The sequence below is a fragment of the Oncorhynchus nerka genome, linkage group LG2, assembly GCF_034236695.1.
Source record: "Oncorhynchus nerka isolate Pitt River linkage group LG2, Oner_Uvic_2.0, whole genome shotgun sequence".
NCBI lineage: Eukaryota > Metazoa > Chordata > Actinopteri > Salmoniformes > Salmonidae > Oncorhynchus > Oncorhynchus nerka.
In genome coordinates this window covers 11192516-11212061 of record NC_088397.1, presented here as the reverse complement: position 1 = coordinate 11212061, position 19546 = coordinate 11192516, and the positions used below count along the sequence as shown (strand labels likewise).

Here is a 19546-nt window from a genome sequence, read left to right as displayed (position 1 = left end):
GGTAGACCGTATGGTAGACCTATAACTACTGACCGTATGGTAGACCTATAACTACTGACCGTATGGTAGACCTATAACTACTGACCGTATGGTAGACCTTTAACTACTGACCGTATGGTAGACCTTTAACTACTGACCGTATGGTAGACCTTTAACTACTGACCGTATGGTAGACCTTTAACTACTGACCGTATGGTAGACCTTTAACTACTGACCGTATGGTAGACCTATAACTACTGACCGTAGTACCGTAGGTACGGTCAGTAGAACGTCTTGACTGTAATTAATTGCTGCATGTTTGGTATTTTGATTGATATGTTGGCTTGGATGTTTCATTGATATGCAATTTTGTTGACTACAAAACGTGTGGAATATTTCATAACAACGTGAACAACGTTATAATGAAATATTATTTAAACTTCCAAGTCAAAGGAAAATCATATATGTCATGCACTCACAGAAACTATAGGCCAGTAGGCCTAGTTACAGAATGCCTGTGGCCGCGACCAATTTACTACAGTCATTTAATACGCCACCAACACAGAGGGAATGTTCGTTGGTACAGACGTTATGTACGCCGATGCCTAACACCTTATATATAGACTATCTGGGTATCAGTTGTAAGCCTATAAACGTGTTGGCAATCAGAACGCTGTTTTTATAGTCGATTAACAAAATATTTTGAACACATGGCGTTTATGTAGGCCCTGGGTCTGTCTTGTGAAAATGTTACACTATTTTATCAGGCTATACAGCATAGAATATGCCTACACCCTATACATGTGAATTAAGTTTATTATAGTTTGTGTCTCTCTGTGTGTGTGTGTGTGTGTGTGTGTGTGTGTGTGTGTGTGTGTGTGTGTGTGTGTGTGTGTGTGTGTGTGTGTGTCTGTCTGTGTGTGTGTGTGTGTGTGTGGTGAGAATCCATGAGATACATTCTCTTTTTCCTCAACAAGATTAGAAAAACATTGAATCTGACTCGGGTTAGTTAATAGGAAGTAAGTGAAACCAACATTACATTTACGACACTCATTTGATTGCTATAGTCTTGCTATAGGATTTGATTTGAATTATGTTAGTCATTTCATCTTAAATACTGCATGAGTTTTAAGCATATATATTGCACGTCGAGGAGGACATTATTACGCGGTTACGCACCAAGTCAAACGGTATCAATCGTTGTTCTGTTTAAGCACCAGAACATTCAGGTTCAGCGTTTGACTGTAGTCTACATGATGTGTCAGAATGATCTCTTGAAAGTTGACAATTGAGCGGAGACAGATTGAGCGGAGACAGATTGAGCGGAGACAGATTGAGCGGAGACAGATTGAGCGGAGACAGATTGCACCCCGATATTGTGATCAATCGGACAATGTGAATTGTTGCCATTCCAGACATGTTTGGATCACCTGCTCAAAAGGGAGGAGCTGAATTTTGATTAGCATGAAAGCCGTCCATGTGCAACGTTACAAAGGCCAATGACTGATGTTGAATGGATATACAGTATAATAGCTTCTGATCCTTCCTCCTTTATATCGTAATAACATCTGATACCTCCTCTCTCGCACCCTGTCAAACGAAATCTCCGTTACCTCCCTCTCTCGTATCATCTATAGCATAACCAACGGTCCGATATGTGGTTACCTTGCTGCTTCCACTATTCGTTGAGTCCATCTATGGCTCCGGTAGTAAAGGTAAAGTAAAAACATTCTAACTTCATATCCTCTGCAAAGCAAGGAATAAATGAACAAACGTGGAATCTTAAATTGTGCTGCCTGTCGTCCATCCCCTCGAGCGCTTTATAGGCGGTTCAATCTAGGAGCTCCGACAGTGAGGTCTCTCTCTCTCCACCCCCTTCACACACAAACAAACACCCAAGCAAGCACACAGAGCGTATTTCCTGTATCTGCCGTATCTATCGTCCTCTCGCTTGCGCTCTGTCAAGCTGCTTTGCTGTCACACTCAAGTAGAGCGCGGAGAAGAACCATCGAGCTCCGAGTGACTGCTTTCTGACTTCTGCTCCCCGAAACATCCCCCAGTCCAGCCCTGGATTCAATACTTATCATCAATGGACAGAGCTTTCTACCCAACCAGGCGAGGTACAGACACCACGTAAACAGTGAGTACAACCTGTTCACATACACTTTTTATTATGAGCCTCATCTTTTCAGCCAGCTTGAGCCTACTTTACCAACATTACAAATACTAATAAAAGTATTAGGTGTCAGTTTATAACAGTGATAATAACAACAATGGTCCAAGGCCAAATTCTAATAGTAATAGTAATATTTTAAAGGATAAAAATGCTTTTAATTAATGGTCGTTAATATTAGGCCCAATACAATGTACATTTAATGAATGTATCAACAATGTTCTGGTCGTGCGTCTAGCCTGAATAATTGGCTGTTAAAATTAATAGCCTAAATGGGTGAAGAATAAAAATTATGAGCAAGGTGTCAATGTTTTGGCGATAATTTAGCGTAAATAATGCTCTATCATTAGATTACCATATAATAACTATTATTAGCTATGATAATAATATTTGGTTTGGATTATATTATCTCATATTTAGATGTTTCATTGTAGCCTAACACTTTTAGATTTCAGATAAAAAATAAATGTACATTATACATTCCACATGAACAATAAAGTGTATCAACAGTTTTACTACTGACAATTATTATAATTATAATCATTATTATACTTTTATAAATCTACTTGAGGAGTGTGCACGTTCTGATTAAATCATTACGCAAAACAAAGACGAGCTCACTGTGTTGAATGCAAAATACACTTTGCACGGGTTAGTATCAGGTAGAGCCTATATCAATTTGCAATTATCCATGCGAATTCATTTAGGACAATTTATCATATTGCGTACCTAGCTATCCAACATGCATTATCTTAGTGAAATTAGTTTCGTTTTGAGTTTGAAAATGTAGTGCTACTGAATTATTACTCTTCTTTTAGAGTTTTATTTAAACTTTTAATGTATACAAGTAAAATGCGTAGTGTCCCGAGTCAAACCATTGGCTATAGGTCTAGCCTATAGACCTACTTTTTGATTGAGACGTTGACGTATCAATACTTTTCCATGTGTATATTCTCAACTGCATTTAAATGTTTTATCGGAAACAAGTCACGGGTCAAATTCAGGAATTTTAGCGCGTTTGAATGTTCATATGTTGAAGACAAACGAATGAGCAACCGGACTGATCAAGCTGTCTTGCACCATAAGGTGAATAAATAATCACCCTACCCTGCATAAATGTCTACAACCTTTCATTTAAAAAAGTGTCAGCTAAAATGTAACATTTATAAGCTGGCCTAATGAGTGGACAGGGCACATTTTGTGCTCAAACGTTTTTACAGCGAGAGAAAGAGCAGCGTTGCACTCAGCAAGACGAAGCCTATTGTCCCCAAAAATGTCAACAGCAGTAATTTATCGGTTCCATCAAAATGCCGGTTTCATTTGGATAAACTTGGTTTCACTGCAGTATGCCAAGCGGAGAGAAAAACGTTGTTCCGACAGATTTCTGTCCATTTCTCTCTCCCAAAATAAAACTTCAGGGCTTGACTATTTAAAAAAAATGACTGAATGAAATGCCCCCTTACCATTTTCCTACTTTAACGTTATTTGATTCTATGTAATACAGTACATGCAAAAGCTAGGCCTCTTACCATGGGCGTGTCTCCCTCATTAAGCATACAGTTAAATGGTTCATTCAAATAAAATCCTATTTTTATTCATCACATGCTTCATAAACAATAGGTGTAAACTAACAGTGAAATGTTTACTTAAGGCCCTTCCCAACAATGCAGAGAACCAGAAAATAGACAAATAATAGAAAAGTAAAAGATGTAATAAGACTGTAAGTAATAATAACTTCACAATGAGTAATGATAACTTCACAATGAGTAATGATAACTTCACATTGAGTAATGATAACTTCACATTGAGTAATGATAACTTCACATTGAGTAATGATAACTTCACAATGAGTAATGATAACTTCACATTGAGTAATGATAACTTCACAATGAGTAATGATAACTTCACAATGAGTAATGATAACTTCACATTGAGTAATGATAACTTCACAATGAGTAATGATAACTTCACATTGAGTAATGATAACTTCACAATGAGTAATGATAACTTCACAATGCGTAATGATAACTTCACAATGAGTAATGATAACTTCACAATGAGTAATGATAACTTCACAATGCGTAATGATAACTTCACAATGAGTAATGATAACTTCACATTGAGTAATGATAACTTCACATTGTAATGTTCACAATGAGTAATGACTTCACATTGAGTAATGATAACTTCACATTGAGTAATGATAACTTCACATTGAGTAATGATAACTTCACAATGAGTAATGATAACTTCACAATGAGTAATGATAACTTCACATTGAGTAATGATAACTTCACATTGAGTAATGATAACTTCACATTGAGTAATGATAACTTCACAATGAGTAATGATAACTTCACAATGAGTAATGATAACTTCACAATGAGTAATGATAACTTCACAATGAGTAATGATAACTTCACATTGAGTAATGATAACTTCACAATGAGTAATGATAACTTCACAATGAGTAATGATAACTTCACAATGAGTAATGATAACTTCACATTGAGTAATGATAACTTCACAATGAGTAATGATAACTTCACATTGAGTAATGATAACTTCACAATGCGTAATGGTAACTTCACATTGAGTAATGATAACTTCACATTGAGTAATGATAACTTCACATTGAGTAATGATAACTTCACATTGAGTAATGATAACTTCACAATGAGTAATGATAACTTCAGTGCATTCGGAAAGTATTCAGACCCCTTGATTTTCCCACATTTTGTTACATTACAGCCTTATTCTAAAATTGATTCAATTGTTCCCCCCCCTCATCAATCTACACACAATACCACACGATGACAAGACAAAAACAGGGTTTTGTACATTTTTGCAAATGTACAAAAAAAAACAACGGAAATATGACATTTATATAAATACTCAGACCCTTTACTCAGTACTTTGTTGAAGCACCTTTGGCAGCGATTGCAGCCTTGAGTTGTCTTGGATATGATGCTACAAGCTTGGCACAGCTATTTTCAGGTCTCTCCAGAGATGTTCGATCGGGTTCAAGTCCAGGCTCTGGATGGGCCGCTCAAGAACATCAGGGACTCCTGCGTTGTCACTCCCGCGTTGTCTTGGCTGTGTGCTTTGAGTTTTTGTGCTTAGAGGTCCTGAGCACTCTGGAGCAGGTTTTCATCAAGGATCTCTTTGTACTTTGCTCCGTTCATCTTTGCCTCGATCCTGACTAGTCTCCCAGTCCCTGCCGCTGAAAGACATCCCCACAGCATGATGCTGCCAGCACCATTTAAAAACATTTTTTAAAGCTTTATTTAACTAGGCAAGTCAGTTTAAGAAAAAAATCTTATTTTCAATGACAGCCTAGGAACAGTGGGTTAACTGCCTGTTCAGGGGCAGAACGACAGATTTGTACCTTGTCAGCTCAGGGATTTGAACTAGCAATCTTTCAGTTATTTTGTCCAACACTCTAACCACTAGGCTACCCTGCCGCCCCACCATGCTTCACTGTAGGGATGGTACCAGGTTTCCTCGAGAATTGACACTTGGCATCCAGGCCAAACAGTTTAATCTTGGTTTCATCAGACCATGGTCTGAGAGACCTTTAGGTGCCTTTTGGCAAACTCCAAGCGGGCTGTCAGGCTGTCATGTGCCTTTTACTGAGGAGTGGCTTCCGTCTGGCCACTCTAACATAAATGCCTGATTGGTGGAGTGCTGCAGAGATGGTTGTCCTTCTGGAAGGTTCTCCCATCTCCACAGAGGAACTCTGGAGCTCTGTCAGAGTGACCATCGGGTTCTTGGTCACCTCCCTGACCAAGGCCCTTCTCCCCCGATTTGTCAGTTTGGCGGGGCTGCCAGCTCTAGGAAGAGTCTTGGTGGTTCCAAACTTCTTCCATTTAAGAATGATGGAGGCCACAGTGTTCTTGGGGATCTTCAATGCTGCAGACATCTTTTGGTACCCTTCCCCAGATGTGTGTCTTTACACAATCCTCTCTCAGAGCTCTACAGCCAATTCCTTCCACCTTATGGCTTGGTTTTTGCTCTGACATGCACTGTCAACTGTGGGGCCTTATATAGACAGGTGTGTGCCTTTCCGAATCATGTCCAATCAATTGAATGTTCCACAGGTGGACTCCAATCAAGTTCTAGAAACATCTCAAGGATGATCAATGGAAACAGGATGCACCTGAGCTCAATTTCGAGTGTCATGGCAAAGGGTCTGAATACTTCTGTAAATAAGGTATTTCTGGTTTTAATAAATTAGCAAAAATGAGCAAAAACCTGTTTTTACTTTGTCATTATGGGTATTGCGTGTAGACTGATGAGAAAAATGTTTTATTTAATCAATTTTAGAATAAGGCTGTTACGTAACAAAATGTGGAAAAAGGAAATGGGTCGGAATACTTTCTGAATGCACAGTATACACAAGAGGTTGTTGTTCTGGCACCACACTGCCAGGTCTCTGAACTCCTCCCTATAGGCTGTCTCATCGTCGTTGGTAATCAGGCCTACCACCGTCATGTTGTCGGCAAACTTAATGATGGTGTTGGAGTCATGCGCGGCCACGTATTCATGGGTGAACAGAGTAAATGAGGGGACTAAGCACCCACCCCTGAGGGCCCCTGTGTTGAGGGTCAGTGTGGCGGATGTGCTGTTGCCTACCCTCACCGACTCTGGGCAGCCCGTCAGGAAGTCCAGTTTCAGAAGGAGGTGTTCTGTGCCAGGGCCCTTAGCTTTGTGATGACCTAGGAGGGCACTATGGTGTTGAACGCTGAGCTGTAGTCAACAACAGCATTCGTACATGGGTGTTCCTCTTGTCCAGGTGGGAAAGGGTAGTGTAAGAGTGCAATAGAGATTGCATCATCTGGGGCCTCCCAAGTGGGGCTGTGGTCTAAGGCACTGCTAGAGGTGTTACCACAGATCTGGGTTCGATCCCAGGCCTTGATCGGGAGTCCCATAGTGCGGCTTACAATTGGCCAGGGGGGCTTTACTTAACTAATTTCGCTATAGGAACTTTTTGTGGCAGGCCGGGCACCTGCAGGCTGACCTTGGTCGTCGGTTGAATGGTGTTTCCTCCGACACATTGGTGCGGCTGGTTTTAGCATTAAGCGGGCAGGTGTTAAGACGCACGGTTTGGTGGGACATGTTTCGGAGGACACTCGACCTTCACCTCTGGAGCCCGTTGGGGAGTTGCAGAGATGAGACAATATCAAAATTGGGCTGAAAAAAAGGCACAAAAAAATGACATTGCGTCATCTGTGGATCTGTTGGGGCAGTATATGAATTGGAATGGGTCCAGGGTGAGTGTGATTATGGTGTTGATGTGAGCCATGACCAACCTTTCAAAGCATTTCATGAATACAGATGTGAGTGCTTTGGGGCGATAGTCATTTAGACAGGTTACATTGGCATTCTTGGGCACAGGGACTATGGTGGGCTGCTTGAAACATGTAGGTATACAGACTGGGTCAGGGGGAGGTTCAAAATGTCAGTGACGACACTTGCCAGCTGATCAGTGCACGCTCGGAGTACACGTCTTGGTAATCCGTCTGGCCCTGCGGCCTTTTGAATGTTAACCTGTTTAAAGGTCTTGCTCACATCGGTTACGGAGAGCATTATCACACAGTCGTACTGAACAGCTGGTGCTCTAATGCATGGTTCAGTGTTGCTTGCCTCGAAGCGAACATAGAAGGCATATAGCTCATCTGGTATGCTCGTGTCACTGGGCAGCTCACAGCCGGGTTTCCCTTTGTAATGTGGGATAGTTTTCTAGCCCTGCCATATACAACAAGTGCCAGAGCTGGCGTAGTACTGTACGATTCGATCTTAGTCCTGTATTGACACTCTGCCAGTGTGATGGTTCGTCGGAGGTCGTAGCGGGATTTCTTATAAGCGTCCGGATTAATGTCCCACTCCTTGTAAGCGGCGCTCTAGCCTTTAGCTCAGTGTGGATGTTGGCTGTAATCCATGGCTTCTGGTTGGGATAAACGTATTAATGAAGCCGATGACTAGTGTGGTAAAATCCTGACTGTTATCGGATGAATCCCAGAACATATTCCAGTCTGTACAAGTGAAACAGTCCTGTGGTTTAGCATCCACTTTATCGGGCCACTTCACACTGGTACTTCGTGTTTGAGTTTTTACTTGTAAGCATGAAACAGTAGGATAGAGGTATGGTCAGATTTGCCAAATGGAGAAAGAGGGAGAGCCTTGTATGCATTTCTGTGTTTTGAGTAAAGGTGATCTAGAATTTTGTCAACCCTAGTTGTACAGGTGACATGCTGGTAAAAATGTGGTAAAACAGATTTCAGTTTCCCTGCATTAAAATGACCGGCCACTAGGAGCACCGCTTCTGAATGTGCATTTTCTTGTTTGCTTATGGCGCTATACAGCTCGTTGAGTGTGGTCTTAGTGCCAGCATCCGTTTGTAGTGGTAAATAGACAGCTATGAAAAAATATAGATGAAAACTCTCTTGGTAAATAGTATGGTTTACAGCTTATTCTGAGGTATTTTAACTCAGGCGAGAAAAAACTGAAGACTTCCTTAACATTAGAGATCACACACCATCTGTTGTTAACACAGGGACACAGGTAGAAGCTTGTAGTTTTCAGAATGAATGGGCATGGGTGGGCAGTAGGCCTAGTTAATAAAAACATGGTGTGGTAGGTTTGATTCAATTCCATCAATTGGCTCCATGTTTGAGTTAAAGTTTGAGTTGAAACAAGTTATCAAACTAGCATTGAAAGGTATTTTGAAGAGAAAATCATTGAATGGTACTTTAATAAAATATGGCAAATGCAGTACTGGGTGTTCACAGTGAATGGTATGACTGTGTGTTACTATGTTGACCCTGTGTTGTCTAGTACATTTGCCATCCGTGTGAGTGTAAGTGTAGTATACTGTAGTGAGTGTAGTATACTCTAGTGAGTGTAGTATACTGTAGTGAGTGTAGTATACTGTAATGAGTGTAGTATACTGTAGGATTGTAGTATGCTCTAGTGAGTGTAGTATACTGTAGTGAGTGTAGTATACTGTAATGAGTGTAGTATACTGTAGATAGTGTAGTATACTGTAGAGAGTGTAGTATACTGTAATGAGAGTAGTATACTGTAGTGAGTGTAGTATACTGTAGTGAGTGTAGTATACTGTAGAGAGTGTAGTATACTGTATTGAGTGTAGTATACTGTAGAGAGTGTAGTATACTGTATTGAGTGTAGTATACTGTAGAGAGTGTAGTATACTGTAGAGAGTGTAGTATACTGTAGTGAGTGTAGTATGCTCTAGTGAGTGTAGTATACTGTAATGAGTGTAGTATAATGTAGTGAGTGTAGTATACTGTAGTGAGTGTAGTATACTGTAGTGAGTGTAGTTGCTCCAGTGTGTGTAGTCTGCTAAATGACTTAAATGTAATGTAATGTAATACTGTAGTGAGTGTAGTATACTGTAGAGAGTGTAGTATACTGTAGTGAGTGTAGTATACTGTAGTGAGTGTAGTATGCTCTAGTGAGTGTAGTATACTGTAGAGAGTGTAGTATAATGTAGTGAGTGTAGTATACTGTAGTGAGTGTAGTATACTGTAGTGAGTGTAGTTGCTCCAGTGTGTGTAGTATACTGTAGTGAGTGTAGTATACTGCAGTGAGTGTAGTTGCTCCAGTGTGTGTAGTATACTGTAGTGAGTGTAGTTGCTGCAGTGTGTGTAGTATACTGCAGTGAGTGTAGTTGCTCCAGTGTGTGTAGTATACTGTAGTGAGTGTAGTTGCTCCAGTGTGTGTAGTATACTGCAGTGAGTGTAGTTGCTCCAGTGTGTGTAGTATACTGTAGTGAGTGTAGTTGCTCCAGTGTGTGTAGTATACTGTAGTGAGTGTAGTTGCTCCAGTGTGTGTAGTGTAGTATAGTTGCAGTGTGTGTAGTATACTGTAGTGAGTGTAGTTGCTCCAGTGTGTGTAGTATACTGTAGTGAGTGTAGTTGCTCCAGTGTGTAGTGTAGTTGTACTGTGCAGTGAGTGTAGTTGCTCCAGTGTGTGTAGTATACTGTAGTGAGTGTAGTTGCTCCAGTGTGTGTAGTATACTGTAGTGAGTGTAGTTGCTCCAGTGTGTGGTCTCTATGTGTCTGTACAGTCTCCCAGTGTTGTATGCTTGAAGTGGTTTCTGTGTGTCTGTATGTGTATGTTTATATTGAGAATGCATGGCCTTCATGAGGCCGGGGTCAGAGTAGAAGACTGGTTCAAACCGGAACCTTTTTGTGACGGGAGCAGTTCATTTTTTAAACATTTTTAATACGATATTGTCGAGGTGGCATCAGATTAGAGGCGTGGCTTATTTGAGGCGTGGCTTCTACATTTTTTGGTCACTTGTTAACATAAATGTCATTCCTGTTCATCATGTTCATTTTGTACACAGCAAATTATAATGTTCCTTGAATATTTATGCATGTTACATATTCTAATATAATAATAATATTAACATTGCTGATTACATACAGTAATAAAGTGGCAACTATTCCAACTTTGGAATTTGCATAGAGGCTCTTGAGGAAGTCATACACCTCGTTTAGCCTCATTGAAGCTACCAAACGGTTAGTGTTCAACCTTAACATGTGACGGCAATACAACAGAACAGATGAACAACAATGGCATTTACTCTAACGGGGACCATAAAAGATCTATCTTAAAGCCACGCCCCTACTAAGCCACACCTCCACTACAGGGTGGCATTAAAGGGTCCTCCAAGAACCCCTCAACTAACCGAAGGTGCAAATATGAAGCATTGACTAGAAATGGTTCCTTGGAGGATCTCCAACGTTCCTCAAGTCACTGATTCTAAGAGCGTACAGCATAATCTTTATTATTGTTATTATTTTTTATTATTGGTATTATTATTATTAATAATAATATTATTATTATTATTATTATTATTATTATTATTTATTATTATTATTATTATTATTATTGTTATTATCAATATTATTATTATTGTTATTATTATTATTATTATTATTATTATTATTATCATTATTATATTATTATTATTATTATTATTATTATTATTATTATTATTATCATTATTATTATTATTATTATTATTATTATTATTATTATTATTATTATTATTATTATTATTATTATTATTATTATCATTATTATTATTATTATTATTATTATTATTATTATTATTATTATTATTTATTATTATTATTATTATTATTATTATTATTATTATTATTATTATTATTATTATTATTATTATTATTATTATTATTATTATTATTATTATTATTATTGTGATTCTTATTATTGTTATTATTTATTTATTTGATTTATTTGATTTAACCTTTATTTAACCAGGAAGGGCTCATTGAGATTTAAAATCTCTTTTTCAAAAGTGTGCTGGCCAAGATAGGCAGCACCAAGTCATTACAAAAATTACAGACAAACAACATGAAAAACTACAAGTAATCTAGCAAAAACCATAGAATTCACAAGAGTATAACCAAATCAAAAACAGCATATTAAAAACATTGACAGGTCAGGGAATCAGTCTCAAGATCATTCATCAGTGATTTAAAGCAGGATAAAGTCCAGCAAACGAAGAGAGTTCCCACCACATTTCTGAACAATAAAAATGCCCAAATAAAAAGGTAGTAAACCCAAAATGGCTTTGTAAATAAAAGTATACCAGTGCCTGAGCCTACGAGTGACTAGAGAAGGCCAGCCAACCCTGGTATACAAAGTGTAGTGGTGCGTAAGGGTTTGGCAGTTTAAAATAAATCTCAAAGTGCCATGGTAAAGGGTGTCAATTTATCTCAATTGTTATTGTTATTATCATTATTGTTATTATTATTATTATTATCTTTAATAACAACAAGAAGAGGAAGGAACAACACCTAATAGACACTTGAAAATAAGAAATAGAAACATATATCATGTTAAATCTTTTAAAACCCCTTTTCTATATGGTCCTTTTCATCACCAGACCATAAACATCACGTAGTGGTGCATTGTTCACTTCTTCTCAGTTACATCAGTCATATACTTCAACAGTCTCAATGACCGAGTAGCTGTAAACAGTCTAAGAGAGCATGTTGACGGCGTTGATATACGAAGAGATGTCAACTCCGTCAAGCCTAATGCGTTGTGAGCCTTCCATCATCCTCCGAGCTCCTGGAATATTCAGACATAATACTCTCAATGAGGGGTTTGTATACAGCAACTCTTTTGTACAGGACTTTTTTGTTTGGTTACTCAGCCCCTGGATGCATTCCAAATGGCACCCTATACCCTATAGTGTACTAGGTTTGACCGGAGCCTACATAGGGAATAGAGTGCCATTTGTGACAGCCCTTGTTCTGGTCTAGTCGTGTGGATTAAAGCTGGAGGGCACTGCTGTGTGATGTCATCAGATGTTATCAGGAGGAGATCTCATGTACTGAGAGTCATCCATCCATTCAATCAGTCTGACAACTGGCCACTGGACAAACTCACAGGACTGGTGTGATGAGAGGCGAAGTGAAGAGCTGTGAACACTAAAGTGTGTGTGTGTGTGTGTGTGTGTGTGTCAGAGAGAGAGAGAGAGACCTATGTTGGCAGAGGTAGAGGACACCCAACACATATCCTTCCCCTTCATACATACATGTCTGGTAATAATTTCTCCCTGTTAATGACTCTGGGTGCAGAGATGACGGGGGGCGGGGCGGAGGGGAGGTGTTTAATCCTGTGCCTGTCTTTCCCAAATCCCATGTAGACGTGTTTATCAGAAGCAGATCTGCAATGCTCGGGGGGGATAGAGTGTTTAGTCAATAGCTGTTAAGATTTATAAGCTTTTAATTACACAATGCTCTCCAATCAGGCCTAGCTCTCCCATAATATCTGGTCTCATAGCATGATGTCTGGTTCTGGACCAGAGAGGGAGAGACCAGGGATCTGGTCCCATAGCATGATGTCTGGTTCTGGACCAGAGAGGGAGAGACCAGGGCTCTGGTCCCATAGCATGATGTCTGGTTCTGGACCAGAGAGGGAGAGACCAGGGATCTGGTCCCATAGCATGATGTCTGGTTCTGGACCAGAGAGGGAGAGACCAGGGCTCTGGTCCCATAGCATGATGTCTGGTTCTGGACCAGAGAGGGAGAGACCAGGGCTCTGGTCCCATAGCATGATGTCTGGTTCTGGACCAGACCAGGGATCTGGTCCCATAGCATGATGTCTGGTTCTGGACCAGAGAGGGAGAGACCAGGGCTCTGGTCCCATAGCATGATGTCTGGTTCTGGACCAGAGAGGGAGAGACCAGGGATCTGGTTCCATAGCATGATGTCTGATGGCTGGACCAGAGAGGGAGAGACCCGGGGGGGTCTGTGGTTCTGGACCAGAGAGGGAGAGACCAGGGCTCTGGTCCCATAGCATGATGTCTGGTTCTGGACCAGAGAGGGAGAGACCAGGGCTCTGGTCCCATAGCATGATGTCTGGTGGCTGGACCAGAGAGGTAGAGACCAGAGGGGGCGGGGGGTCTGTGGTTCTGGACCAGAGAGGTAGAGACCAGAGGGGGGGGGGGAGTATGTGGTACTGGATCAGAGAGGGAGAGACCCGGGGGGGGTCACTGTACAGTTCAGGTCAACATGATAGTGTGAACATTGTATTAGACTGCTGACAGTTCAGGTCAACATGATAGTGTGAACATGGTATTAGACTGCTGACAGTTCAGGTCAACATGATAGTGTGAACATGGTATTAGACTGCTGCCTCAGATCACCCAGGTCCCTATGATATGTTGTGGCTGGATCCCCTCACTGCCAGGCCTAGGATGCCTCAGCTATGCAGTCCTATGGGAAAGAAAGTGACTGGTCTTTCCCATTAAACTGAGGGAGAGGCAGCTCCAGTTCCTCCGTATTACAATATTCTGAGTTTGTGTTGGAAGGCTCCTTTTAAAGGCTGTTATTCATTTGGCATGTGCGTTTTATTGTCATCATGTGCTGCTTTTAGGCCAGAATGGGTTCATTATCATGCCAGGGGAAACCACAGATTGTGAAACAAACACATCAGATTGCATGACAGATAGCCTTTACGTCTAGAGGGTGGTGGCAGACTGCAGTTCGAACCCATGTCTCCTGCACACCATGAGACTGTGTTAGCCCGCTGAGCTGAAGCCAGATAGGCAGCAGACTGCTCCTGCTTCTATAATAGTTGTGTGACAGTCTGAGGGTTCAAACCCGATTGTCCTGCCGGCCACGAGACTGTGTTAGCCCGGTGAGCTAAAGTCAGACAGCCAATGGAAGTCGTCAGATCTCAGACACGGTTCCTCCAGGTTCCAAAACACCTCCGTCCGCTAGAGGCAGCAGTTACTTTACCTCAGAAGTTCTTGCCTTGGAGCGAAGACGGTTGCTCATTAATTGGGAACCTTTATGTCTTGAAAGTAGTGCGTCAAGTTATAGCCTGTTGTTATAAATAACTTTGCCTGAAAAGCCAACTATCACACCCTAGATTAGTGGCATAGCCTTTTGGTCAAACCGTAGACCTGGCTATACATACTGTATCATCTCTGGCGACAGACAGGGTGGCAGGTAGCCTCGTGGTTAGAGTGTTGGGCCAGTAACTGAAAAGTTGTTGGTTCAAATCCCAGAGGTGAAAAAAATCATCTGTTAATGTGCCCCTGAGCAAGGCACGTATCCCTGATTGCTCCTGTAAATCACTCAGGATAAGAGTGTCTGCTAAATGACTGAGATGTAAATTGACAGGCCTGCCTAGCATGAGATTTGGTTGTGTAGATGACTGAGATGTAAATTGACAGGCCTACCTAGCATGAGATTTGGTTGTGTAGATGACTGAGATGTAAATTGACAGGCCTGCCTAGCATGAGATTTGGTTGTGTAGATGACTGAGATGTAAATTGACAGGCCTACCTAGCATGAGATTTGGTTGTGTAGATGACTGAGATGTAAATTGACAGTCCTACCTAGCATGAGATTTGCTGTGTAGATGACTGAGATGTAAATTGACAGGCCTACCTAGCATGAGATTTGCTGTGTAGATGACTGAGATGTAAATTGACAGGCCTACCTAGCATGAGATTTGGTTGTGTAGATGACTGAGATGTAAATTGACAGTCCTACCTAGCATGAGATTTGGTTGTGTAGATGACTGAGATGTAAATTGACAGGCCTACCTAGCATGGGATTTGGTTGTGTAGATGACTGAGATGTAAATTGACAGGCCTACCTAGCATGAGATTTGCTGTGTAGATGACTGAGATGTAAATTGTCAGGCCTACTTAGCATGAGATTTGCTGTGTAGATGACTGAGATGTAAATTGACAGTCCTACCTAGCATGGGATTTGCTGTGTAGATGACTGAGATGTAAATTGACAGTCCTACCTAGCATGGGATTTGCTGTGTAGATGACTGAGATGTAAATTGACAGTCCTACCTAGCATGGGATTTGCTGTGTAGATGACTGAGATGTAAATTGACAGTCCTACCTAGCATGGGATTTGCTGTGTAGATGACTGATATGTAAATTGACAGTCCTACCTAGCATGGGATTTGCTGTGTAGAAGACTATAGAGTCTGATAGCAGTCAGTAATATTATTTACAGTAATGAGCCTGGTGATTTCCACCAGATGCTGGGTTGCTGTTTGTTTGTTGTGGTCTGCTTTTTCTGCTCTCGTCATCTGTAAATAAAAAGTAATGTCTTCAGTATGGGAGGGTGGATGGGTACACGGAGGAAATGACCACAGCACTCACGCCTCCAACACAGCACTCACGCCTCCAACACAGCATGAACGCCTCCAACACAGCACTCACGCCTCCAACACAGCACTCACGCCTCCAACACAGCATGAACGCCTCCAACACAGCATGAACGCCTCCAACACAGCACTCACGCCTCCAACACAGCATGAACGCCTCCAACACAGCATGAACGCCTCCAACACAGCATGAACGTATGAAGCGGTCATCTCCGTGTGATGAGTTTGATACAAAAGAAGGGTTTCATTTCAAAATGCTATTTATCTTTTTTCAGAAATGTTGAGAAATTAGCTTTTATTGTTGAAAGAAATGATGAAACAGATTGGTGTTTTTTCACTATCTCATATCGACATGGGGTTGTTCAACAACAGACATCTATTTGTTTTAAATCTATCACTTGATGGTTTCATTTCAGAGAGACAAATAATGAACTCGTTTTGCTAAATGCTACAATATCCACCTGACTCTCAGAGGTCGTACTACTGATTTTACAGTGAAATGTAACCTTTTCTTTTACATTTGTGACATCAATATATTGTATTACAATAATAATTAAACACAGTCATATGAGATCTGTATGTAAAACATTTACATTTGACATTCTAGTCATTTAGCACATGCTCTTATCCAGAGTGACAGTAAGTAGGTGCATTCATCTTAAGACAGCTAGGTGACACAACCACATACAGTATCACAGTCAAATGAACAGGATACAAACATTCCATTCCAGCTAAACAACAGATATATGTAGCACAATGGAACCAATGGAATCATCCCAAAAGTGCAAATCAATTGACCCAATGCCTCTGTCTCTTTTCAAACGCTCCACATATCTGAAAGAAAACAGATAGTATTTCAACCCTGATCTGATTTGAAGGAGTCTCCACAATGTCAACACCAGTAAGATGTAGATAGTTGCCTGTAGACTCTTACTAGATAAACTAAGTTTAGCAGAGGGTACACTGATCCTAGTTCAGTGACTATGTTGAAGGGTAACTTCTCTCCCTCTGTCTCGCTCGCTCTCTCTCCATCTCTTTCTCTCCTCTCTCTCTCTCCTGTCTGCAGGTCCGTACGCTCTGTTGGGAGTCCCTCCTGGAGGTTGGAGGGGGATGGAGCGTGGTGGTACTGAGAGCCCCTGTCAGCGGGACAGTCCAGAGCAGAGAGGGGACAGCCCGGACACCTGCGCCCCCCCGCCGGGCAAGATGAGCCGTCTGGAGGGCAACGGGAGCCCCACGGGTCCACGCACGCGCCTCAACGGCACCCCGTTACGGCCCCTCGGAGGTAGGGGAACACACAGAGGAACACATACACAAGCAGACACACACAGTCTTGCGCAGCTAACCTTGTGGGGACATACAATTCAGTACCATTCAAAGTCCCATTTTCCCTAACCCTTAACCCTAACCGTAACCCTAACCATAAACCTAATTCTAACCCCAACACTAATTCTAACCTTAACCCTAAACCCCCCAGAAATAACATTTTACCTTGTGGGGACCAAACAAAATGTCCCTAGTTGGTCAAATTGTTGTTCATTTACTAGTTAAACACATCCACTTACACACGGACACACGGACAGACAGACACACGGACACACGGACAGACAGACACACGGACACACGGACGGACAGACGGACAGACAGACACACGGACACACGGACACACAGACACACTCACACACAGACACACAGACACACAGACACACTCACACACAGACATACAGACACACAGACACACAGACACACTCACACACAGACACACAGACACACTCACACACAGACACACAGACACACACAGACACACGGACACACAGACACACGGACACACGGACAGACAGACAGAGAGAGAGAGAGACACATATTTCCCTCAGATTACACAGATCCACAAAGATTTCGAAAACAAACCCGATTTTGATAAACTCCCATATCTACTGGGTGAAATACCACAGTGTGACATCACTGCAGCAAGATTTGTGACCTGTTGCCACAAGAAAAGGTCAACCAGTGAAGAACAAACACCAATGTAAATACAACCCATATTTATGTTTATTTATGCTTCCCTTTTGTACTTTAACCATTTGTACATCGTTACAACATTTGTAATGTTTACATTTGTAATGTTAATTTTTATTGTTTATTTCACTTTGTATATTATCTACCTCACTTGCTTTGGCAATGTTAACACGTTTCCCATGCCAATAAAGCCCCCTGAATTGAATTGAATAGAATTGAATTGAGAGAGACAGAGTGAGAGTGAGAAAGAGAGAGAGAGAGAGAGAGAGAGAGAGAGAGAGAGACACACAGAGAGAGAGAGAGAGAGACACAGATAGAGAGAGAGACACAGAGAGAGAGAGACACAGAGACAGAGATAGAGAGAGAGAGAGAGAGACAGAGAGAGAGAGAGAGAGAGAGAGAGAGAGAGAGAGAGATAGAGAGACAGAGAGAGAGACAGAGAGAGAGACAGACAGACAGAAGAGAAGGGAAGAGAAGGGAAGAGAAGAGAAGAGAAGAGAAGGGAAGAGAAGGGAAGAGAAGAGAAGAGAAGGGAAGAGAAGGGAAGAGAAGGGAAGAGAAGAGAAGAGAAGGGAAGAGAAGAGAAGGATTCCTCCTCATAACCATTGCTTTCTGCTAGTGTTAATGAGGGAGCTGTCTTTGAACTGGGGGAAATCAGCCTCTCTGTGTAAAACCACAGCATGGCGGTGTGGAATGGGCCACACATAATATCCTAACACTATAGTCCAGAGAGCAGTTTATACATAGTGTATGTTCACTTGTCGGGACATACACACACACTTCCACTCCCTAGTTGAGTTATTGGGATATAGCGTGCCTGATGAGACTTGGTTTCCTGGAGTTCATTTGTCGTTGTGCTGTCAGTAGCTTGATTGATTCCTCCAAATTACTACTCCTTAAGGATTAGCTGAGTATGATGGAGGGTTTCAGGCTTGGAAAAGAAACAGTTTCATGACTAATGCAAATTATGAAATTATTCACTGGTCTCTTTTTCTATCTGTGAAAGACATCAGAATGATGTCCTTAATTTGTTATGAGTGGTGCAGAAAATGACTTTATGCAAGACATTGATATGTGCTGTGTGTGAGTGCTTAGCAGTTAAGAGCGTTGGGACAATAACCGAAAGGTCACTGGTTCAAATCCCAGAGTAGACCAAGTGATGAATCTGTCGATGTGCTCTTCAGCAAGGCACTTAGCCCTAATTGCTCTGGATAAGTGTCTGCTAAATGATGGTAAGTTAGTGAGTAATAACTGAGCTAATCTTCTAGCCCTCCCTCTGTGTTCATATCAAGTCCAGGTTGTATTGGATTCATCATGTCTTTCTTACTGTAATGGAGAAGATTGTTTATTGTCACTCAGTCCTCTCTCTCTCTTTCTTTCTCTCTCTCTCTCTCTCTCTCTCTCTCTCTCTCTCTCTCTCTCTCTCTCTCTCTCGCTCTCTCTGTCTCTCTCCCCCTCCTCCTGTCTCCCTGTCTCCTGTCTCTCTCTATCGCTCTCTCTCTATCCTCCACCTGTCTCTCTATCTCTCCCCCATCTCCCTCTCTCTCTCTCTCTCTCTCTCTCTCTCTCTCTCTCTCTCTCTCTCACTGTCTCTCCCTGTTTCTCTCTCTCCCCCTCCTCCTGTCTCCCTGTCTCCTGTCTCTCTCTATCCTCCACCTGTCTCTCTATCTC

The 19546-nt window shown here is 41.5% G+C and overlaps 1 pseudogene; it reads left to right on the top strand.

Annotated features, from left to right (window-relative positions):
- Positions 1 to 1609: 1609 nt before the first annotated feature.
- Positions 1610 to 19546, top strand: part of LOC135573677 (DNA-binding protein SATB2-like) — an 88846-nt pseudogene continuing 70909 nt past the window's right edge.